This window comes from Mirounga leonina, unplaced genomic scaffold (assembly GCF_011800145.1).
Source record: "Mirounga leonina isolate KUSES-001 unplaced genomic scaffold, KU_Mleo_1.0 Mir_117, whole genome shotgun sequence".
Lineage (NCBI taxonomy): Eukaryota > Metazoa > Chordata > Mammalia > Carnivora > Phocidae > Mirounga > Mirounga leonina.
The window spans coordinates 88,169-112,923 of NW_023270274.1; the positions used below are offsets into that span (position 1 = coordinate 88,169).

The window sequence follows — 24,755 nt, forward strand, 5'->3', positions numbered from 1 at the left end:
GCCTGCCGGTTTTTCATTCTAGACTGTGAGCATGTTAAGAGCAAGAACATATCAGGCGCCTGGGTGGCTCAGTTGGTTAAGCGACTGCCTTCGGCTCAGGTCGTGATCCCGGAGTCCTGGGATCGAGTCCCACATTGGGCTCCCGGCTCAGCGGGGAGCCTGCTTCTCCCTCTGACCCCATCCCCTCTCATGCTGTTTCTCTCTCTCTCTCTCTCTCTCTCAAATAAATAAATAAAAAATTAAAAAAAAAAAAGCTATGCATTTAAAAAAAAGAGCAAGAACATATCTGTTTTGTTTTCTATAGACTACTCCATGTTTAGCTGAATATTTGAACATAGGAGACACTCCATAAATGTTTCTGAGTGATTGAATCAATAAATACCTTTCCTCAGTTTAACCACCAAGAGTGAAAATTTTTAGACTTTTAATTCTTTTCAAATCAAAACCACTTACATAGGTGATATTGAAAGTGCTATCCTGATTTAATAAAAATGGCTATTTAAATAGAGTCATGACGGTTATCACAGAAAGGTTATTCAAATTGGCCTAATTAATCAAAACAGCATTTAGTATTTGAAGAGGAAGACTGGGACTACCAGCAAGTGCTTATGCAAAAGATGCTATATGCCCCAATTTTTGTATTTGTCACAGGGGACCAGACAATGTACCCTGCACCAACACTGAATGAATGCTGAGCATCTAGATTATGGCTCATACTATCAATATTACCTAATAGAGTTCAAATGGATTTTTGGCTCATTGCTGAGCAGATATTTATAGAGTGCGAATGGTTAGTGCTCAAGGAATAGGTCCCTTTACCACTCACCCTAGTCTGAGAGTATCATAGGAAACTTAAATCCAGCTTGGCTGAGGAAAGCCTGGATGGTTTTTTTTTTTTTTTTTTTTGAAAGAGAGACAGAGCTAGAGATCAAGAGCAGGGTGGGAGGGGCAGAGGGAGAGAGAGAATCTCAAGCAGACTCCATGCCCAGGGCAGAGCCTGAGACTGGGCTTAATCCCAGGACCCTGAGATCATGACCTGAGCCAAAATCAAGAGTTGGACACCTAACCAACTGAGCCACCCAGGCGCCCCAAGCCCTGGATGTTCTTGAACCACCCATCTCGGGTCTGAAAAGATTGAAGGAATAGCGAACAGTGAATGCGTTCAGCTGAGCACATCTCTTAAGTGTGGTGGGATGGAGCCGGAGCGTGAAGGGAGAGACAAGGTCCATGTTTTCAGAGCTGGCTGGTCTCAGGTGCGGGCAGCTGCGGGGGCAGGGGTCGCCACACTCAGGCCCAGGTGTGGGTCCCAGGGCCACTAATTAGTTTCTGACCCTGACCAGCGGCTTGCCCTCTTTGGCTTCTGTGCCTCTCAAGAAAGTGAAATTGGAACATCTCTTAGGACCCATTCAACAGTACAGGCTGATGACTCACCACTCACTCATGTAAATGGCATTTTTCACTTTTCAACTAAATGACCTTCTGTTGTAGTCAGACCTGTCAGCCCGCACAAGAGGGGAGGGTTCGAGGCTTTAGTTTATTGACCTCTTTTCTGTGATGGAACAGAAGCGGGTCTGTTGCTGTCAGCCCTGCTGTAGGGGGCCCCGGGGGCCATTCCGACGGTCAACCCGGACCCCTGCCTGTCCGGTGGGGACATCCAGGCCTAGGTGTGCACGTGGGAAGGTGAGAAGGGCCTGTGCGGGGGGTGCTGGGCCTGCGCCACCTTCTGCTCCCCGACCCGACAGGGCGACACACAGCATCCCGAGGCACTTCTGCTTGGCCTCCGTCCCGTGTACGGGGCTGAGAGCCGCCCCAGGAATGTTCACTGAGTCGGGCTGCAGCGAACCGTGCCGGATGGGCACCTGAACCCGGGTCAGCGGAGGGGAACTCGTCTCTGTCATTCTGACAAAACGTTTTCTTATCTTTATGAAAAAAATTCTTTTTGGCTTTTTATCCTCTAAGATTCAAGTTTCCTACTGCTTTGCAACTTGTCAGCTTTGTTTTAGAAGAGATAAGCCCCCAGGTTGGAATCTAAGTCATGGCTGCAAGAGCGATAATCTGAGGAGAAAAGGGCTAAGAAACCTAAGTTTTATATTGTTTTCAGAGAAGAATAGAACCAGATACCTGTAGAATCTGCTGTCAGCCAGGAGAAGGAGCCTGCTTCCAGGAGCGGGTGTAATGCAGGACGGGCCCTCCCCGACTTTCCAAGTTGCCGTGTCCTGTTAGGCATACTCCCCCAGTTTGCTGGCCCCGGGGGAAATCAGTGAGAATGCAGGTGGCCGATAGTAAGGGTGGGGTGGCCCTGTGCCTGGCACTCTTATATGTCCATGTTTGACCCATGCTGGTTAGAGGAGTCTTGTGTCATGCAAGCCTCCTGTTCATAACAGAAGACGTCGGTTGATTGTGTTCAGGTACGCGGACCAGGCACTGCACCAAGACATGGGTTGATGTGTTCAGGTACGCGGACCAGGCGCTGCACGACTACAGGGCTTTCTTTTCTGGCACAAAAATGGGAGGATAACGTCCTTAGCCACCAAATGCAAAATTCAAAAAGAAATTTGAGCTTTTCATCAAGAAAGATATTTTCAGCCTCCATTCATCTTGCTTGTTCCTTTTTCTTAACTCGTCTGGTACCCAAATAAAGGCAAAATTCCACCATCATTCTGTGTGGAGGGCCATGGCCACTTGCTTGGCATCTGGCCAAATTACTTATGCATTGCCGTTAGTAGAATTTTTCATCTGCCCGATGGTGGCTTAGTAAGTGACAGAAAAAGCACCAGGATATAAACAGCCCGCACTGTGTTTGCAGAGAGGTTGGAGAGAGGCCAGCCCCGCCCAATGCCCTGACACAGCGTCTCTTGATTTGACCCAGCATAATTCAGGCTCTTCATACTTACTCTCCTTTTGGACACATGCAATCAATACAGAACGAGCTAGTTATGAAAGAGTGATTAAAGTCTGGGATTTTGTTTTAGATTGGACTTGGACTGTTCTCCAGGGACACTGAGCATCTAACCAAAGGCTGGCAAGGTTGCCCACTCCATCCGTTTCAGAAATTCTCCACCTCGAAGTGAAGGAGAGATCTCAGAGTAATAAAATGTTTAAATTTTTAAAAAGTAGAATCCAGGTGGGAAATCCTGATTCCCATTATTCAGGCCAGGGCATAGTACTGAGGGTGCGGCTGCTACTGGATTTGGGGGCCCACGAGCAGACTAGCAGGAAGATGCGGGACACAGTACTTGGGCTGCTTTGGGTACATGGGGCTGGGTGCCAGTGGATGGGGGGCGAGGAGTTCTTACCACACCATGTGGTATCTTGTGAATTCCATACCATGGGCATTTTTTAAAAGTTTGATTCATTTTTTTAAAAATAAAAGTTAGAAAAAGACTTTTCTACAGACTTGAGTAATAGGAATAGGAATCCCCCTTTTCTATAAACTTGGGCAGCTTTCTCTTTTACCATTTATAGAATATATAAAAGAAAGACAACGGAAGTAGAATATGATTGTTTCAATTTCCTGTTTCTCTGCTCAGACGTCCTTTGTCCTGTGGGTCTGGGTGGGGGGGATGTATATCCCTGTTCTTAGGACAAGCAGTTGTCTTTGGACTTCATTCAGTGACACGAACGACTGTGCCTCCTGTCTCCCTTTGTTCATCCCTGGCTGTTTTCCTAGGTGGGGCTTCACATTGGGATTCATGCTTTGGCCACCAAGAGCCACACTCAGCATACCTATGGGCCCTGTCTGCGGTGTGAAGTGAACCGTCTGCTTGTTTATAGGTTCCAACTGGTGAATGCTGATCATTTGGGACTATTTTTGGACACACCTTTCTCAAAAGTAAATCTGGTGTGAAATTTCCATGTTTAAAATGTCAGAATCCACCAGCTTTTATAGTTAGATTCTCAGGCTACAGATGAGGTGAGATCCAGCCACTGAGACCGTTAAACACGTGACTCCTACTATTGAAGTTCAGGTCAGGAACCACACCCGGTGCTGAGAAAGGCCAGAGCAGGAGGTCTGGAAGAGCAAAGCTCTGAACCTCTTCCATATGCTTGGGATCGTCTCTCCATGTCTCTCTGACAGCGAATTTCAGAAGATGTTTCTTCACTTTGTGGAGATAACACAGGGAGAATCCTGCAGTGCACACAGCAGCTCTCAGCCTCTGTGGATGCAATCCAATCTCACCAACTTTGTGCTTGGTGCTGGGCTCGGGGACCCCCATAGAGGCTGAGGGATTCACCTCAGGGACACAGCCTCTGGAGCCTATAGGACTCATGTACCCCTGGAATCGCCCGTCGCTGAAGCTTTAGGTGAGGGCTATCATGGGTTATATAATGGATACTTTCAGTAGAACATCTTATATTCATATACAATTTTTATTTTTATTTATTTTTATTTATTTTTAAAGATTTTATTTATTTATTTGACAGAGAGAGACACAGCGAGAGAGGGAACACAAGCAGGGGGAGTGGGAGAGGGAGAAGCAGGCTTCCCGCGGAGCAGGGAACCCGATGCGGGGCTCGATCCCAGGACCCCGGGATCACGACCCGAGCCAAAGGCAGACGCTTAATGACTGAGCCACCTAGGCACCCCCATATACAATTTTTAAACAGATAAAAGTTGTTTTATAGAAGCTTCATTCTAGTAATACATGCAAATCCTTATATCATTTCCAAAGGAGAGTGTGTTCTCCTTCATGTGCAGGATGTCACACCTTCTTTTGTGTGGTAGAAGTATGACTTGGTTTGTCCATGATCACAGAGATGCATGGTGGAAAGTCCTAGCTTTGCTGCTAACAAACAACATGGGCAATTCTTGACCTCTACATGTATGAGTTGGAAATATTCATACATGTCCCGACCCCAGGAAAGTCCAGAGAAAAGGGCAGCTGTGATGTGTGGGGTCACTTATCTCCCTACTCATTTCTGAGGGGTTTATGTGTCCAGGTCAAAGAGGCCATGAACATAAGGGTGTGAAGTACATGCCCACTGGGGACAGAGGAGGGAGTGAGGATGGGGATGGCGAGGTGAGGGTGTGAGGTCAGTGTTCTAGAGGAGCCTGGTCAGGAGTCTGGCTGTGCGACCTTGAGCAAGTTTTAAGTTCCCAGTTTCCTCATCTATAAAACAGCAGTGACACCCCCTAACACATAGGGTTATTGTGAGCATGTGCTAGCTCATAAATGAAACATGATTTACATAGTGTCTGATAGAAGGAGGGCAATTAGTGGTGATTTATCCCCTTTTTCAACAAAACTCAGAGTGGTGTTTCTCAATAAGGCAAAAAACTGCTTCCAAAAAATTTAAAAATATATTAAGCATCTAAAATAGTATTAATTTTTAGATACTACAATAGATTCACTTTGGATTTGAAATAATAAGATTAGTATAAAAGGTGTCCCTTTAAAAGGGGGAAACAGTTCCATCACACTGCTATTCCCCTGCGGGAGCAGGCAGCTGCACACTGGGATCCACATCCAGCCGATCTGGGGGGTAGGTAGTAGCCCGTTGGAGAACTGACTGTTGTCAACACCATCTTAGAAAGCTGAACTGGTCCATACAGAGTTGTGGTTGATCCAGAATGCTCTGGGTCCTGAGCCACAGCATAGAAAAGAAGAAGAGTTTAGCATCCAATGTTTGAGTTTTGGATCCCAAGAAGCAAAGAAGAGTAACATGTGGCTACTTTGGGATATGGGGGAAAAGGATGAGAATCTCAAGGTGGAGGGAATTGCTTTAGGAGCCTGTTTTGAAGGGGATTATCAGCCCTGGGAAGATGTGTCTCTGGCTGTGGGACCATGAAGAATCAGCTTGATGTGTTATGGAAGAGAACATTCGGCTGTCTCCTCTGGGCCAAGCCTGCCTGTCACCTGGCACTTCCACTGGCCCCCAGGGGATGTGCTCAGAGTTCCCCACATTGGACACCTCATCGGGATCCCCTGATATTTTGTCACTGGCCACTGTGGGCCTTTGCTTTTTCAGATCATAGCACCAGGGGCCTTGTGGGCTGGTTCCGTGAGTTTCAGCTAGAATTCTCAGGTTCTTTTCAACAAATGGTCAGTGCTTCATGGAAGGACCTCTAAGGCAGTTTCTCGGTTGAGTGTTCTGGTGACAGTGAAGGCATCTCCTAGCTCTTTCAGTTATGAAGCTGCACTGAATTGTTTGGCTGGAAAAGGCAGTCAGACCTCTGTCTTACCACGGGGTGCCAGGCTCTGGTTCCTCCCAGGGTCCTGCCATCCCCCAAGGCAGGGTATAAGCAACAGCATTTGAGAAGAGAAGCCTTTGAAGCAATAAGGGAGCCTTAAAACCTGTAGTCTATCCATTTTGAACTAGGGTTTTTTTAGAGTCCCAGGGATATTCAGAGTTTTTGGTGGGGTAGGAGCAGGCTGGCCTGACCTTCAGAGCTCTTGCGTCTTGGTGTGGTTCTGGGGCTAGCGCAGTATCTCTTTCTAGTCTCGAGCCAGGAGTGCAATGCAGTATGAAAAAGGCGCCTGACTTGAGAACTTTGTGGGGATTTGTGTGAAGGATGAAGTGTTTTTGCTTCTCTCCTCTGCATTTCCCAGAGTCCACATTTGTCTATTATGTCACCTGTCGTTCTAGATCTTAAAAGGAAATGGAGGAAGAGAGAGGTGTTCAGAGAAGGGTGAGCCACGTGAGTGAGGGAGTGGGAGAGAGCACGTGGGAATCCTGACAGCTCAGCTTAGAGGAGAGTGTACCACTGGGAGACTCTTTAGCTTTAGATTAAGCTTTTGTTTTCTTTGTGGTATTAGTTGTTGCCTAACCATGAGTTCTCACGCTCTCCAAGAGTTCTGCAGCTTGGCCTTTTGTTCCTAGCACAAGACTCTAAAAATGGTGTAAACTGACTCTACTTATCTAAGGGAAATTGTGACTACCTTCAGTCCTTGTGTGCATGTCCCCAGACTTTCCAGGGCTACATAAATAATTAGAACCTTCAGAACAGAATCTATGAAGGTAAATATGGGAAACAATCTTTGGTTGCTAAGTCTGGCTTAAGTCCTAGAGTTTCGTGGTTATGCCCAACAGCTCTCATGAGCAGGAGACGGATGGGGCACAGAGTTCTTCCTAGAGCCAAGCTGGCTGGCAGAGGTTGCTCATAGGCCTCCATCAACTCCTCCACCTCTGTCTTGCAACACACAACTCAATGTTTCCAGATGTTCTGAGTTTCATGGTTTATGGATTCAGGACCTAGAAGCCAGGAATCTTGTTTTCCACACCCTTGGGATGCCTCCTGCTGAAACTGGAACTTGGAGTTTCTAACTATGTCAGGTCCAAGACAACAAGTCTATGGCTCAGGTGAGGAGTGACAATGGCATGTGTGGCCCACCTTGGCTCTGTCCACCTTGATGTTGTTTTAGAGGGTCCTGTGAACACATTGTTGAACTGGTAAGTTTTGAACTCTCATGACTCAAAAGACAAATCGTATCTGTTTGTTTTTGTTCAATTTTCCAAGTTTTATATAGAGTTCCCATAAATAAAACATTGTGCTTTGAGAATGTGAGGGCATGAAAACAGAGTTTAGCTAAAAGCAGTACCTAATATTCTAGTCTCCTGGGTTGTTTGTTAGGAACCCTGATTTTTATATTAGAAAATAATTTAGGGCTCCAAAAGGTTACCAAATTGAATTTTTCATTTCTTTTTTATTTATACATGAAGTGTTAAAAGTATTTATGTGTAAAATCTTCTTGTTCCATACAGTAATAAGTAAGGGCATGGGAACTCCTACAGGTATCAGTAACATGACCACAATTTAGTGCCCCCCTCACAGGCTGTGGCAAAGTTTGGATTCATGTCCTGACTCAGCTGTATGATGGAAGTGAGCTTCAGGGTTATTTTTTTTCATCAGTGATACATATTGATGATGGTGTGCCCATGAGATATATACAAAAACTTGTTACATTTAAGATATTTGTGGATTAATGACCAATAATGTTTTTGATGGGTCTCACGCTTTTCTTCCTATGGTTTTATTCTCTGCTAAAGCAACCTTAGGACAACCATATTTAAATATACAGATATTCCTATATATTTTGATTTTCAGCACCATTAATTTTTCTCAGGGACATTATAACCTCTATCTATATACTGATTCAATAATAGCATTCAAAAACAAACATTGGTGATATTTTTGGCTGCTTAGAAAAGGTACTATAACTGATGGATTATTGGAGATCTTTATTTGTGAAAGATGCGGGGAGAAGTCAAGAATGGGCAAATGTATTTTAAAAGTAGGGCTCCTAATGATTAAAATGAAAGTTTAGGTGGGTGATTTGGGATGACCTGAGAAAACATGTCATTTTTTGAAGGTGAGAAGAGATCTTAGAAGTTGAACATATTCAAATGAAATAATTCAGTGAATAAAATTTAGCAGAAGTTTTGTTTTTTGTTTGTTTGTTTTCTTTTGTTTTGTTTTGCCAGAAGTGAGCTTAACAGATTTTCTATAGATATATAACATGATAAAGGTGTCAAGCAAAGAGACAAATGGACTAACTTAGAAATGGGATGATGAGACGAATGTATGATTAGAGCAGCCAATTAAGTGAACAGTGGTCAGTGAGATAGTATATCAGTTAGTTTTGGCTGTGTAACAAATGGCCTCAAAACTTAGTAGTTAAAACAATAGCCATTTTCTTTAGCTCACTATTCTGTGGGTTACTGGGTGGTTCTTCTGGTCTGAGGTAGTTCAACTGATGTCTGAAGGGCTGTCATTCATCTGTGGACAGATGACAGGTCTACTGGTGGCCAAGGGCTAGCTGATGTTAAGCTGAAGTTCTTTAGCTTTTCTCTAGTTTTTAATTTATCAGGTTTGCTTAGCCTCATTAACATGACAGACTTAGGGTTCCAAGATGTGAATCTAACCATATTAGTAATTACATTAAATGTAAATGGGCCAAATATTCCAATTAAAATGCAGAGATTATCTGAATAGACTAAATAGAAAATAAGACTTTCTATGGGCTGCCTGAGATTTTAAATATAAAAAATAAGTGGAAAGTAAAAAGATGGAAAAAGATATACCATGCAATGAATATAGGAAAGCTAATGTGGTTACCTTTGAGACAATGTAGCCTTAAAGACAAGATGGTTACCAGAGATAAAGAGGAACATTTTACAATAATAAAATGGTCAGTTTTTCAGAAAACCATAATTATCATTATGTGGAGGTATCTAAATACTTCAAAAGAGCCTCAAAATGCATGAAAAGAAAACTCATAGAATGAAAGGGAGAAATAGATAACTCTAAAATCACAGCTGGTGATTTTCAACACCCCTTTCTTGGTAATTGATAGAACAAATAGAAAAAAAATCCAGTGAGGAGGGCGCCTGAGTGGCTCAGATAGTTAAGCGCCTGCCTTCAGCTCAGGTCATGATCTCAGGGTCCTGGGATAGAGTCCCACATCAGGTTCCCTGCTCAGTGCAGAGCCTGCTTCTCCCTCTCCCTCTGCCATTCCCTCTGCTTGTGCTCTTCTGTCTATCTGTCAAATAAATAAATACAAATCTTTAAAAAAAAAAAAAAAAAAAAAATCCAGTGAGGATATGGAAAATTTGAACAATGCTATCAACTAACCTGATTCAATTTACTTTTTTTTTTTTTCAATTTACTTTTATAGAACACTCCACACAACAACTAGGGAGTAGACATCCTTTTCAAGGGCAGCTGAAATATTCACCAAGATAGACCATATGCTAGGTCATAAAATAAATCTCAGTACTCTTTGAAAGTCTGAAACCTTACAGTTTCTGTTCTCTGATCAAAATAGAATCAAATGAAAAATCAACTACCAAAAAAAAAAAATAGAAAAGTCTTCAAATGCTTAAAAATTAATCAATAAACTTCTAAATAATTCAGGGGTAAGAGATGAAGACACTAGGAAAATTGGAAAAGATTTTAACTTTATGAAAATGACTACAATAATAGCATTTAGAGGGAAATTTAATGATGCTTCTAATGATGATATTAGAAAAGGACAATAGTTTAAACTCTCCCTGTGTTTCCACATGAGAAACTAGAAAAAGGGAAATAAACTAAAACCAAATAAATAGGATGAAAGAAATTAATAAAGAACTGAAATAAGTAAAGTAGAAAAAGACAAACAATAAAGATAAAATACTGTAAGTTGGTTCTTTATAAAGAATAATAAAATGGATAAATCTGTAGTGAGACTAATCAAGAAAAAGAATAAAAACAGAAAATATTAGAATGGAAGAGGCAATATCACTGCAATTTTTATACAGTTTAGAATGAGTATAAGGGAATATTATAAACAAAGTTATTCCAATAAATTTGATAACTTTGACAGACTTACCAAAATTGACACAAAAATAAATAGAAAATTTAAATAGCCATATGTCTAATTTAAAATTTGAACTTTTGTATTGAAGATGATTAAAAAACCTTACCACAGAGATAAATTTGAGCCCAAATGGTGAATTCTAGAATGATGGAAGAAATAATATTACAAAAATTACAAAAATAGGAGATGAAGGAATTCTTTCCCACTGATTTTATTCACACAGCCCACACAGCCCTGATACCAAAACATGATAAAATAAAAGGATAGTATAACATTGCCAAGTAGGATATATTCCATAAATCCAAAGGTTAATTTAACATTTGAAAAATCCATCAATATAAAGCAACATATTAACAAAATAAAGAAAAAAACTATATGATAATTTTAATAAATGCAGAAAAATATTTGACAAAATTGAACATTTATTTGTGATAAAAATATTTTTAGCAAATGCAAACAAAAAAATAAAAAAGGAACTTCTTCAATCTGACAAAGGGCATCTATGAAAAACCTACAGATCACTTAATGGTAAAATATTGAAGGCTTCTCCCCTAAAGTTATGAGCAAGGCAAGGATGTTCTTTCTGACCACTTAAATTCAACATTGCATCAAAGTAGCTAGCCAGTGCAATCAAATAAGAAAAAGAAATAAAAAGGCATATGAATTGGAAAAGAAGAAAGAAAACTGTCTTTATTTACATATGGCACAATTTTTTATGCAAATAATTCTAAGGGATATACAAAATAACTACTAGAAATAGTAAGTGAATTTAGCAAGGCCATAAAATACAAAATAAGTATAAAAATTAATTGTATATTTAATTCTATATACTAGCATCAAGCAAGTGGAAAATGAAATAAAACTTAATTTATAATAGAATTAAGATGGAATATAAAATATTCAGAAGCATATTTCATAAAAGTGGGAAAGAATTGTCAGGAAATTAATAAGTATTTAAATAAATGGAGGCAAATACTACTGTCATTAATTTAGAGATTCATTTTGTTAAGAATTCAAATACCCAAAAATTATTATTTAGATTCAACACACTCCAACCAAAATACTAACAGGCTGTTTTTATAAAAAATTATAATTTAATCCTAAAATTTATATGGAAATGCAAAGGGACTGGAAGAGCCCAAATACTTTTGATTATGAAGAAGAAAGAGGAGGAGTCATCTTACCTAATTGCAAGACTTAGTAAAAATCCACAGTAATAAAGACAGTGTGGTATAAACAATTACATCAGTGCAACAATAGGTAGATGGCTCAGAAATAGACACGCATGTAGATGATAAATTGATTTTTGACAAATTTCTAAAGAAACTAAATGGAAAAGGGTGTTCTTTAAAAATGATGTTGGAACAACAGAATAAACACATGGAAATAACTAATCACTTCTATCTCTACCTCTCATTATGCATATAAATAAATTATGGTTCATATACCAGATAAAAACTGAAGTTACCCTTGAAGAAAACATGGGAGAATATTCTGCGAACTTTTCATAGGCAAAGATTTCTTAAAGAGAAAAAAACAAGCACTAACCCATAAAGAACAAATTGGAAAATCAGACTGCATCAAAATTTTAAAATGTTTAAAACATATTATTAAGAAAATAAAAAGGCAAGTCATAGAATGGGAAAAGATATTCATAATACATATATCTGACAGTAGACTTATAAACAACATATAACAATATATAAACAACTCAAATGAATCAATAAAAAATAGATAACCAAATAAAGATGATTCAATGACTCATGCTGACGTTCTACTAAAGAAGATATACATATACACAGTAGAAATATGCAAAGGTGCTAAAAAATGTTAGATATCAGGGAATGTAAATTAATATCAGAATGTGACATTACAATTTGCTAAAATCAAAAAAATTTTTTAAAGATTTTATTTATATATTTGACAGAGAGAGACACAGCGAGAGAGGGAACACAAGTAGGGGGAGTGGGAGAGGGAGAAGCAGGCTTCCTGCTGAGCAGGGAGCCTCATTTGGGGCTTGATCCCAAGACCCTGGGATCATGACCTGAGCTGAAGGCAGACACTTAACTGACTGAGCCACCCAGGTGCCCTGCTAAAATAAAAAAATTAAACAACCAAATGTGGAGGTGGTGGTTGGGGAGCAACTAAACTTTCATACGTTGCCAAGGGAGTGAGAAATGGCTTGATCACTTTGGAAAACTTTTGGCAGGTTCTTATAAGGTAAAAATATACCTGCAATATGACTTAGTGGTACCACTCTGGTATTTACACAAGATGTATGAAAAAAGTCTGTCCACAAAAAGGCTTGCTCAAGAATGTCTGTAGGAGCTTCTCTCATGACCCCAAAGGCTATAAGCAATCCAAATACCCACTAGTAGGGGTAAAATAGATTTTAAAAAATATGATACAATCATACTGTAGCTACTACTCAGCAATAAAGAAGGAATGACAGTGATTCACACAGCAGCATAGATAAGTCCTAGAACCCTATGTTAGCTAAAGGACACATGCACAGGAGAGTGTGTGTTGCCTTACTCCCTTCACAAGAAAGGGTAAGAATGGACAATCCCTGTTGATAGAAACCAGAACAGTGGTTTCTGTGGGGGTTGGTGTCCATCCCTGTAGGAATGATACAACTTTCTGCACAATAGAAATGTTTTTATATCTTGACTGTTGTGATGCGTTGAAATGGTGGCCCCCAAAGATATCCAAGTCCCAATCCCTGGGCCTGTGTGTGTTATTTTATATGGAAGGGGGACTTTGCAGATGTGATCAAGTTGGTGATCTTGAAATATGGAGACCATTCTGGATCAGTGTGTCCTACAAGAGGTGGGCAGAGGGAGGTCTGAAGACAGAAGAGTAGCAGATGAGGTCCTAGAGGAAGGGGAGAAATGTTGTGGGAGGCAGGGCCATGAGCTACAGATGAGGACAGCCTCCAGAAGCTGGAAAAGGCAGGGAAACAGACTCTGCCCCAGGGCTTTGGAGGGAGCAAGGCCCTGCCAACACCTTGACTCTGGCCCAGTGAAGCTCATTTTGGATTTCTGACTGCCGGTCTATGAGAAAATAAATGTGCACTGGTTTAGCCACCAAGTTTGGTAACTTGTTGCATCAGAATTGGGAAAATAATGCACTGGCATGGTGGTTTGTGACTGTGTATTCATCAAAATATCAAGTTTGCACCCCTAGCAAAACTGTGAAAACAAAACAACAGCCAGTGGTTGCCAGGGGCCGAGTGCAGTGAGAGGAATGAATAGGTGGAACACAGAACATTCTTAGAGCAGTAAAATATTCTACGATGCCATAGTGTTGGATACACATCACTATATGTTTGTGCAAACCCACAGCATGAACAACACCACGTCTGAACCGTAATGGAAACTCTAGACTCTGGGTGATGTTGATGTCTCTGCATGGTTTCATCCTTGGTAACAGATGTGTCTTCTGGTGGGGGTGTTGACTATGGGGGAGGCTGTGCATGGCGGGGGGCATGGGGTGAATGAAAACCCTCTAGGCCTCCCTCCCAGTTTTTCTGTGAACCTAAAACTGTTCTAAAAATAAAGTCTTTTAAAAATGTACCCTTAAGATCTGTGAATTTGACTGTATGAAAATTTTACCTCAATTTAAAAAACCCTCAAAAACAACAATAAAAAAAGAAAAAAGAAATCTATTCCATGCTTAGACACAAAAATACACACACACACAAAATGGGAGTTCATATTTGATGCCTCTCTGGAAGAGATTCAAATATATTTTTTTGTGTGATTCTTATTCTTTAAAGTAAAAAATTCCTCAACAGAACCTGTCAAATCTCTAAATTGTTCTTCTAAATTAATGCAACACAGTCATTTTTCCAGACACCTCTGAACTACTAGTTTTGATCCCACTCTCCATTAACTGGTGAACCCTCTGTCCCCAGTAAACTGGGGGACACCTCTGTTCTGCCTCATCCCCTCTCCCATGAACCTGCCCACTGGTTCCTTCATTCCACTGTGGTCCAAGTCCACCGCATCTCTCTTTAGATTGAGAAGAAGCAGAGGAAGAATGAAAGCAAGGTCAAGGAAGAGAGACTGCATACCTGGGGAAGGGCATTTTCCTTCAGAGAGGGACACAGGGCAAGGACTGAGCTATAAGCCCAGGACTGAAAAATGCAAAGGGAAAGGAGATGCATCAGGACCACATGCTTGTAAAGAATGTCCTGAAAAAGATGCCTCTTCCTGTCATTAAATAGGGAGTGAACTATACATGCATCAGTGGTGAGGAGGCTCCAGGGAGCTGACTGGAGCATCCTGAATGCAGCCAGGAACCCCCATTGCAGGGGTGCACAGAGGTTCACAGTGTTGCCTGGAGAAGGACAGGGGTGCACAGAGGCACACAGTGTTGCCTGGAGGACAGGGGTGCACAGAGGTACTCAGTGGTGCCCGGAGAGCCAAGATGTACAGAAAGAAGGTGCCAGGGGACAAGCTGATGGGCAGGCAGTTTGCAGGGCAAGAAAGAAAGATGAGCATACAACACCCAAAGCTCTGTTAGGTACATTTCACCCTGGTACACTCACTGTGGGTGAAAATAAAGGGGTTGCCTGTGCCTGAGTCAATGTGGAGACAGGACACCAAGGGGTCACAGCAAAGGTGAGACATCCAGCCACATGCAGAGGGTCCCTGTCTGAGGAGATGCTGGTGGGTAGGGTATGTCCACAGAACCTGCTCCTCAGGTGTGCCCTCCCTCTTCTCAGCCCACAGACTTCTCTTCTTGTGGGGGTGGCCCCTTTCTCTTTCATTCACAATTTGCAGTAATTGTCCTTTTCTACATTTCCAAATTTAATAAGAAAAAGGTTTAAAATAGTCTCTGAACAGTGAAAACCAGAAAGGACTATAAAAGGTTAAAAATAACTTTGAACATGTTTAAAAATATAATTGCTTTGGATACACAATCTGTGGCTCTCAGCTGGCTCTGCTAAATGCCAGCACTTTTGTACTTCAGAGCTGACATCCCTCCATTGACTCTAACCGAAAGAAAGGCAAAAGTGTTTATTGCCAATCCTGAGTCAAAATGATCACCAGATAACACGATTTTGCTGCCTGATCCACACTTAGAATACACCTCCAGACCGTTATTCCAAAACCCCTCATGTCTTTGTGTTCTTTGTGCATGTTGAGTTTTATGTAAGATTAAGCCATTTCTTTCTTTTTTTCCCCTGAAGCAGGCCAAACATCTAAATCTTCCTGTTGGCAGCATCTTCCTGCAGGTGCTGCCTGGACTCTCTGGGCAGGCTGGTATGAGTGCCCAGGACTTGGAAGTGTAGGCAAAGTCCAGCTCTCCCATTCCTGGAGGTGCCAGCCTTCTCTGAGATGTTTAATGCCATCATGTTCCCATCCCTCTCCCACTACACCCATTCTCTTTACAGAGGTTAAACTTGTAAATTTTCCTTCTTTAGCAAGAGAGGCTGCAGGCTATGTCACATTATACTGGGTGGAACATTGATGCAGCTTTACCTGGACAGGTAGCCTTGGTGGAAGTCATTGCATCAGGTTTAATGAATGACAGGCTGCTTATCTTTCAGGCACCTTCACTCCCAAGGAGGATGAAAGTAAGCAGGTGTATGTTCCCCTAGCTAGCCTTAGAGATGCTCAGAGAGAAACAACATTCCTAGAACTCAGAGCCCTTTAGCAACTGGAACAAAATCCAAGTTCAACCTCTGAACAGGGTTAGGTTGGGTCCACTGCAGGGATGATGAGTGGCATGGGATGGGGTGTTCTATGTTTAATACTTGGTCTATGTTTAATACATAGTCTCTTAACTATGAAAGAAAAACAGTGATTACCAGGCATATTACCAGGAAAGATAGAGAACAAATAGACAACAAGCAAATACACGAATTTGAAGACTTTGCAAGCAGAAGAAAACAAAATAATCAATACCATCTTGATGGAGGTTAGGGATGGTATCAGAGCCCCCAGTGAGAACAAGCATTACACAGAATCATTCAGAGGACAACAGTGAACCCTTAGAGAAGCATACATATATATATGTAATACATATGTAATATATATAACATAAAATTTATGTGTATTTGTATGTTTATATGTATATATATAACATAACATATAATTATATATAACATAATATATAAAACATTAACTCAGTAAAAGAGCTGGAAAGTATTGTTGAGGAAATCATCTTTGGAAGCTAGAGCTAAAAGACAAAGAGATGGGCAATAATTAACTCTAGAAACAACCAAATCTTCTTTTAAAAAACAGATCCATAGTTTATTGTATGTCTTATGTCAACTGAATTTGCAGTCACAAAAATGTGAATACTAAATAGTGATTTGGCCTGAAGTACAAGGTAGGTATTTGAGGAAGATGGGGAGTTTATGTTGGAGTCTGGAGTTGGAAATGGGGCCAGTGGGAATGGAATAGAACATGCCTAATCTTAAAATTTCAAAAGTATACATTCAGACTTGTGATACAGAGATGTGGAATCACTGTGCAGTGGTGTGAGCTGAAAGGGAAAATAATGTTGCCTTCGTGCCTGAATAACCTTGATAAAAATGAAGAGTAAAACTAACAATTAATGAAGACAAGACATAGATGCTCATGATAGAGCTGCTAGAATCTGTATGTGAGGGCTATTTTACCATGAACTTTCTGTTCTTGCTCTCAGGAACACTGGACAGCACTTCAGCACTGTTCTTAGGGGCCGTTTAAACAGCAAAATCTACAAGAAAAACACAAAAAAATGCAGAGATTTGACACTACATGACCTGTAAATAGTACACTGTTCCATGACAGGAGCTGAAACAAGAAGGCAGAGGGCAGCCTTGATCTCAGCTTTGAACATGGGCCTCAAGCAGCTCAGACTTCTTGCTTCTCTGTGCTTATCTTCAAGTAGCCCTGCAGCAAGTGCTGACATGTGGACTTCAGGTTACAAGTAAATTCTGGTGAGTGGGTGAATTCACGAATGCTTTGTAATAAGTTTTAAAATTAGGAAGTGTGAGTCCTCCTACCTTGTTTTTCTTTTTCAAGATGGTTTTGGCTATTTTGGGGTTCCTTAAAATTTCATATGAATTTCAGAATCACCTTTTCCATTTCTGCAAAAAAAGGTCATTAGAATTTGGAAAGGGATTGCCCAAATCCATAGATCACTTGCCATATTCGTAATATTGAGTGTTCTAGCCCATGAACGTGGGATGTCTTTCCATTCATTGAAGTCTTCTTTGATTTCTTTCAGCAATGTTTTATAGTTTCAGTGTCTAATTATTTTATTTTCTTGGTTCAATTTCTTTCCAAATATTTTATTCTTTTGAACTCTATTGTAAATGGAATTGCTTTCTTAATTTCCTTTCAGATTATTTAATGCTGGTGTATAAAAACACAGCTGATTTTTTTGTGTTGACCTTGTACCCTGCAACTTTGCTGGATTTCTTTATTTGCTCTAATAATTAGTTTGTTTTTTATGTGGATTCTATAGGATTTTCCATATTTAGAATCAAGTCTTCTGCAAACAGATATAGTTTTACCTCTTTCTTTCTAATTTGAATGCCTTTTATTTCTTTTTCTTGCCTGATTGCGCTGGCTAGGACTTCCAGTACTAGCTGGCATAGCATTGTGAAAGTGGGCATCCTTTTTGTTCCTGATTTTAGAGGGAAAGATTTGGTCTTTCACTAACAAATGGGATGCTAGCTGTGAGTTTTTCAATTGCCCTCTATCATGTTAAAGATGTTCTCCTCCATTCCTAGTTTGCTGAGTATTTTTAAATGAAGAAGTCGTGTTGAATTTTATCAAATGCTTTTTCTGTGTCTATTGAGATGATCATGTGGGTGTGTGTTGTTTTCTTCATTTTACCAATGTGGTGTATTACATGATTGATTTTCTTATATTGAACTGTCCTTGTATTGCTGGGATAAATTCTACTTTGTATAATCCTTGCATGATGTATAATCCTTTTAATGTGCTATTGGATTCAGCATGCTAAAAGGCAGTGCTACTCAGTAAAAAAGTTCACACCTTTGTTGTATCACTTAGCTTGAGCTTTATTTGATGAGTCCAGGTCAAGATCAAAAGCTGGAGTTACCTTAACTGTTTGTTAATAACTGTTGGTTACACCTTTGCTAGTTGGACATTTCAGAGAAGTGGAAATTAATCATATTAAGGTCAGCATACAAAAAGTAGATTTCTGTTTCTAGTTTTTTCAGTTCCATAATAGATTATTAACTATGCCTAGTCAACAAGTCTGTGATCCTGCATGGAATTCATACCAAATTTATCCAAGTTTTAAAAATAAGTATAGTAAAACATATGTCTTGTTATCTGATTCATATTTAAAACATAGGAATGTATGAAATCTGATTTCATACAACATCAGTATCTCCTTTTTTCTTTTTACTGATAGTGATTTGTAATCAAATTTAGTTTTGAAATGTTTTTCTCTAGATAAATATTTCCTAAGGATTATTGTGTTTTTGTGTGGTACGTATCAAAGGCATAATTCATTGACTCTTCATTGACTCCTGCATTTTCTCTATAATATTGCCTCCAGCTAATGAATTAATTTTCTTTTTGGTGTTAGTTTTTATTTTTCATTTGAATTACGAAAGTAGTAATTTCCTATAGTTATGCTTTTGTCAATAATACATAGAGTTTTTACCAAAAATGGTATAATTCTTGAGATAGTTGTTATGTTTTTCCAAGATGTTCTTTAAAAACTCATGATACATGTGTATGAAGTTATATCCATTTTTTAAAAAAATTCATGTCTTTCTTCTCTCCTCATTTGCTTTTGAAGATATTAGAGGGTAAAATTCTTATTTCACATTTAAAAAATGATCTCTTCCATTAAAAGATAAAAATCCAAGACTTTTAAATTTCCTTTTATTTTAGATAATCATCAACAAAAATTGATTTATTATAGTATATGTTTGCTATTAAAATAATTTTCATAACTAAAATTAAATATGTATTTATATCAAGTCTATTTTTAACCCCCTACTTTGGGTATTAGCACAATGTATTACAATTACTGTCACATCTTTAAGAGTGTGGGCTCCATCAGGCCAGGGGCTGATCCTCTTGATCTCTGTGTCAGTGGCCTCTGCTAGTGCAGAGCTTGGCATGGGCTAGTCCCATCCTTCCTCCTGTTGATCCTTCTCCTTCTGGTCACTTTTCCTTGCTTCCTGTTTTATTTATTTGTTTGTTTTTCTTCATTTCTCTTATTTTTCCCTTCTTCCTTCCTTCCTCCTTTCCTTCCTTTCCCCTTCTTTTTCTCTTTCTTTTATCCTCATTTGTTGAATAAGAAAGCATAAGTAGTGATTTTATATCTCATCCATCTAGATGACATAATTTAAAATATGCATGTGACCATATCCTGAAATGCTATAGTATCTGCCTGCTGGATTAAGTTGAGTTAGGAACTCTAAAAATTCTGCAGTGCCCAGGAGGTCATTCCAGATATTGTTTGAAATACTTTCCTTTTCACAGTATCCATGCACTCCTTATACAGTATTTTGCAAAAAACAAAACAAAACATAATTGAGAATATAATGGGTGCCCTTTGATAATTCTGATTTGTTACCAGAAGAAAATTTGACGCTGCTTTACGTTTCTGGTTACATCCCTCTTAGGTTGACTATTACTTGTTTTGACAACTGAAGTATCACTGGTTTGGTATTAGAAGACAATAAAGGCAGCTATACCCAAGAGAGCACTTAGGATGGAATGGGCACCCTCAAACAGAATGTACTTTCAGTAATTCTGCAGCTTTTCTAGAAGTGAGTCACCGCCAGCAGCAGCATATTTTGTCCAGGACATCTCCTTTGGTCACTAGGACTCTGTGTGACGCATGCTTGACCTTCATGAGCTGCTCAGTGCTTGGGAGACCTCCCTCTTCTCCATCAAGTTGCTTCTTCGAAAACGAAGTCCCAAGAATCCACACCTCAGTGTCAGAGGTTGCACTGGCACCTGGAGGTGACTGGGTGTCAGACTCTGTAGGACTGCTCCCCAGCCCCCTCACTCCACTCATTTTCTCTAAGGGCTCAGGCTTGATACCTTCATTACTTTGTCAGGTGCAATTTACCAAAGTCATAAAAAAACATGACACGCATATGTCTTTTGAAATAAGATTAAATTCCTTCATGAAAATATACTCTGCAACATGAGATCTATAGTTCTGGAAATAAGTATCCAGATTTCATCACTCATATCTAAGCAGGGAAGAATCTTTTTCCAAGCCCGGCTGAAGGAGAGAAATTATCTGATTAATCAGGAATATAATAATTCTTTTTGAAGAGTAGATTTTATTCGAACTCTAACAGGACAGTAGAGGATGGAACAAGGAAAGAAGCACAGAAGCGAGGCCAGTGGCTGAAGTTACCAGCTAGTCTTCATCACTGGTCAGTTTCTAAAGAATTTAAATATATTAAAACACAGGGAACACAAAATTATAGTACATAATTTAATCTTGCCTTGGTGATTCAGAAACAATTCAGCATCTTGCTTCAGGGTTAGTATTATGAATATCTGTGGACACTGCATAGTTCTGTGCTTGAGAAATTTGCTTTATCAGCATTGACGGATATAACCCAGGAGACTTCATCTAAAACCCCAGTATCAGCCAGCGTGTTTATTTAAAATCTAACCCTTCAGTGGTCAAAAGGTGCCAACTTCCAGTTATAAAATAATTCATGGAGATGTAATGTACAGTATAGTGACCATGGTTAATAACACTGTCTTGTATATTTTAAAGTTGCTAAAAGAGCAGATCTTAAAAGTTCTCATCACAAGAAAAGATCTATAACTGTGTGGTGATGGATGGTAGCTACACTTATTGGAGGGATCATTTTGCAATACATGCATCTATCAAATAATTATGTTGTCCATCTGGAACTAATACAATGTTGTATGTCAATTATACCTGAATAAATAAAATAATGTTAGACATTTGTCTTTCTATTACGCTTAATGCTTTAATTCATGTTACTTATTGGAAAACACTTATCATGTGAAAAATATTTGTATATGTCTTGAGTCTATTTTTAGCACGATCTCTTTATATATTCATCAGTTGCTGTACCATTGTAATACTTTATTAATTATTAAAACTTAAAATACATTTTAATGTCATTTATACAAATGGCAACTTACTGTACTTTGTTTTTTAATTTTTCTCTATTTGTTTCTGTAAATGAGTTTAGATTTATTCTGTCAAGTTATATGGGAAGAATTAATATCCTTCCAATATTTTGTTTTAATTCGAGACCTATCTCTTTATTTATCCAGGTCTTTTAGAGTTTTCACCATCAACAAATGACAGATTTACCAGGGCACCTGGGTGTCTCAGTCGTTAAGCGTCTGCCTTCGGCTCAGGTCATGATCCCAGGGTCCTGGGATCGAGCCCTGCATCAGGTTCCTTGCTCGGCAGGGAGCCTGCTTCTCCCTCTCCTATTCCCCCTACTTGTGTTCCCTCTCTAGCTCTCTCTCTCTCTGTGTCAAATAAATAAAATCTTTAAAAAAAAATATTAGTAAAAAAACAAATGACAGATTTACCATATAGGTCCTCTACATTTATGAATGTGCATTCCTAGGTCCTTTATATTTTTTGTTGCTGTTATAAAAAGAGTCTTTTCCATCATATTTTTTGATACCAGCACTGAGATTTTTCACATTTACTTGTGTCTGATCACCTTATTTCATTACTAATTTCCAATAGGCTCCCTTGGGCTTTACAGGTCTCATGACCTACAAGCTGCACTAATTTGGTCTCCTGTTTTCCCATGTTTGCTTCTTTCTTCTTTGTTTTGTCTTTTTTTAAATTAATTAATAATTGATTTGAGAGAGAACATTGGGGAGGGGCAGAGGGAGAGGGAGAGAGAGACTCTCAAGCAGACTCCCTGCTGAGTGTGGAGCCCGATGTGGGGGTCAATCTCACGAGCCTGAGAGCATGACCTGAGCTGAAACCGAGAGTTGGACGCTCGACTGACTGAGCCACCCAAGTGCCCCTTCTTTGTTTTGTTTTATTGAATCAGGTAGAATATCCAGAACAAGGAAATCAATGACAAGTGGTCAAAAGTAGTGGACTTAGACCAGTTCAATCCCAGCTCTACTGTTCACATCTGAGTGACTTTCCCCAAGTCATGTCCCTGTGAAAGTGTCCACTAAACGGGAAATAAAATCACCTTCATGGGTCAGTGCAAGGATTGGAGATAATTTTTGTCATTACCTTGGGTTAGAGGCCAGAATATACATTTCATTGTAGTTATTGTTTATACTAAATAATTGTGACAATATTGGGCATCCTTGTTTATTCTTGATTTTAAAAAACAGCACCCTCTCTTATTCATTTTTTAAGAATGAATTTCTTGTATTAGTCTGACATTAAGGTTTTTGATGATTGTTTGCAACTGATTTGTTTTAAAGCCAAGTTTGGTATAAACGGAAGATTTTTTCCCCATAAATAGAAGCTGGATTTTATTATAAGGTAGTTTTATGATCTCTAGAAATAATATTTTTCCTTGACCAAGGGGTGTGATGAATTCTGATAGTGCATATATTAGTATTAAACTATCCTTGCATTTTTTATATAAATACTACCTGGTCAAAATGTATAATTATGTTAGATTAGTAAATACATGATATATAAGGTCTATGTTTCTAGGATGGAAAATACTCTTCATAACTGTGTTTCTAATGTTGTGATTTTGCATTTTCTTTTATTTATTGAATACTCTCAGAAAATAATTATTTTATTGTTTATTTTTAAAGATTAACATTTGAATTATATAATTCATTGTATTTCTGTCTTCTGATTCTTTATTTTTGTTTTATTGTTCAGACTGCTGTCCTTATTTTCTACAGAATTGTTAATTGTATGCTTGCTTTATTTCCACTTCTTAAAACTAATAATAAAACACTATTTACCCATATTTTAGATGCTATTTTTTGACTGTATAATTATACTACTGGCTATTTGTATTAAAATCATTTTAGCCTGTGTTCCCTAGTTGTCACATTCAATTTGACAACATCCTATTCTTAAAATCTATGTTTAAAAATAGGAGTCACTTTATGGCACATTGTACTCGTCTGTCCCATGGCCCTCACAAAATACCATGAATTTGGTGGCCTGCACATAGACGTGCATGTTCTCTTGGTCCTGGAGGCTGGAAGGCTATCAGGGCATGGATGAGGTTGGTTTTTGGTGAGCTGTGTTTTCTGTGAGCTGTGTCCTCCCAGGTCTTCCCTCTGTGAGTGCTTCCTTGGGGTTCTTCCTATTCTTGTAAGAACACCAGTCCTCTGGGAGTAGGAACATGCTCTGTGACCTCATTTGACCTTCGTGAAAGCCCACAAGGCCTCTCCAGTTACAGTCATGTTGGCAGTTAGGGCTTCAGCCTATGGATTTGAAGGGTGCACAGTTCCACCCATAACATACGTCACTATATTTCACATTCTATATTTTGTGATTGAAACATATTTTTGATATCTGAGTCTGTTTCTGTAAACAGATTTCTTTAGACATGTCTGTGTTTAATTGGTTTCAATACTTACTGGTATTTTTCCATTCTTGAACTCTTTGCTTGGATTCCTGTCGTGCTGGATTGGAATTACTCTCCGGGGAGATTTTTCAAGAAGGCTTCATGAGTGGGATTGTTTTGAACTCTGCTATTTCTATTTATTAGATCAAACACACCTTGATGATTAAAACATGATGTAGTCATGTGTCCTCTTTCAAACACTGGTAGGCCTTATTCCATTATATTTTGACATTTAAGCTTTAAGAGGAAAATTATATTTTGGTTTCTGAGTAGGCAAATTTGCTCTCATCCTATTTCAATAAAACTTAAGTTCTTTCTTTATTCTTGTTGTCCACACAACTATATCTGTTGTCACTATTGGTTGATTTTTTAATTTTTTTTTTTGGTCTGGAATGACTACATTTGCTGCTTTGCAGCTCAAGAAAGTGTCTTATATATTTTTTTCTATTGTGCTTCTAAATCCCTGCAAGCTTTCTTTGTATCACCAGAGATCTTTATAAAGTTCCTCTATTTTCTGTTCTCCATAAATATCCACTTCACTCCCATGACTTTCTTCTACTTCATATTCTAGAGCAGTGCGCAGTCTTCCCTTCACATCTCCGAGTGTGTTTATGGATGATTATTCAACTCTTGCTAGCAGTTCCCTGCATACACTATTTCCAAGATTCTTCTCTGCCCTTTTACAGAGCTTTTCTGTGACAATTGTACCTCCCTGGGGTCAAACTACTGTGGCCAACTCAGTCCTACCCTCACGCTTTAACAACCGATTTCCTGAAAGCACAAAGTTTTGCTTGAGATGGCTGCTTCTGAAGAGCCCAAGAAAGCCTGTGTGGACAAGGAAGCCGGCAGCATCTGGCAGCCATGAGAGCCCTGTAAAGACCCTAGAATGACAGACGGGCAGCGGTTTCTGGATAGTACTCCATCTGCATTCC

At 39.3% G+C, this 24,755-nt stretch overlaps 1 long non-coding RNA gene across 4 annotated transcripts in view; it reads left to right on the plus strand.

Annotated features, from left to right (window-relative positions):
- The window catches only part of LOC118007278, a 72,686-nt gene that overhangs the window by 18,279 nt on the left and 29,652 nt on the right, over positions 1-24,755 (plus strand). For 3 of the 4 annotated variants that reach the window (XR_004678361.1, XR_004678360.1, XR_004678362.1), the window contains one exon: positions 16,962-17,238. This is a non-coding gene — a long non-coding RNA (uncharacterized LOC118007278). Of the gene's footprint in view, positions 1-16,961; positions 17,239-19,917; positions 20,386-24,755 lie in introns of those variants that run through there. The other variant, XR_004678359.1, reaches the window with a different exon arrangement.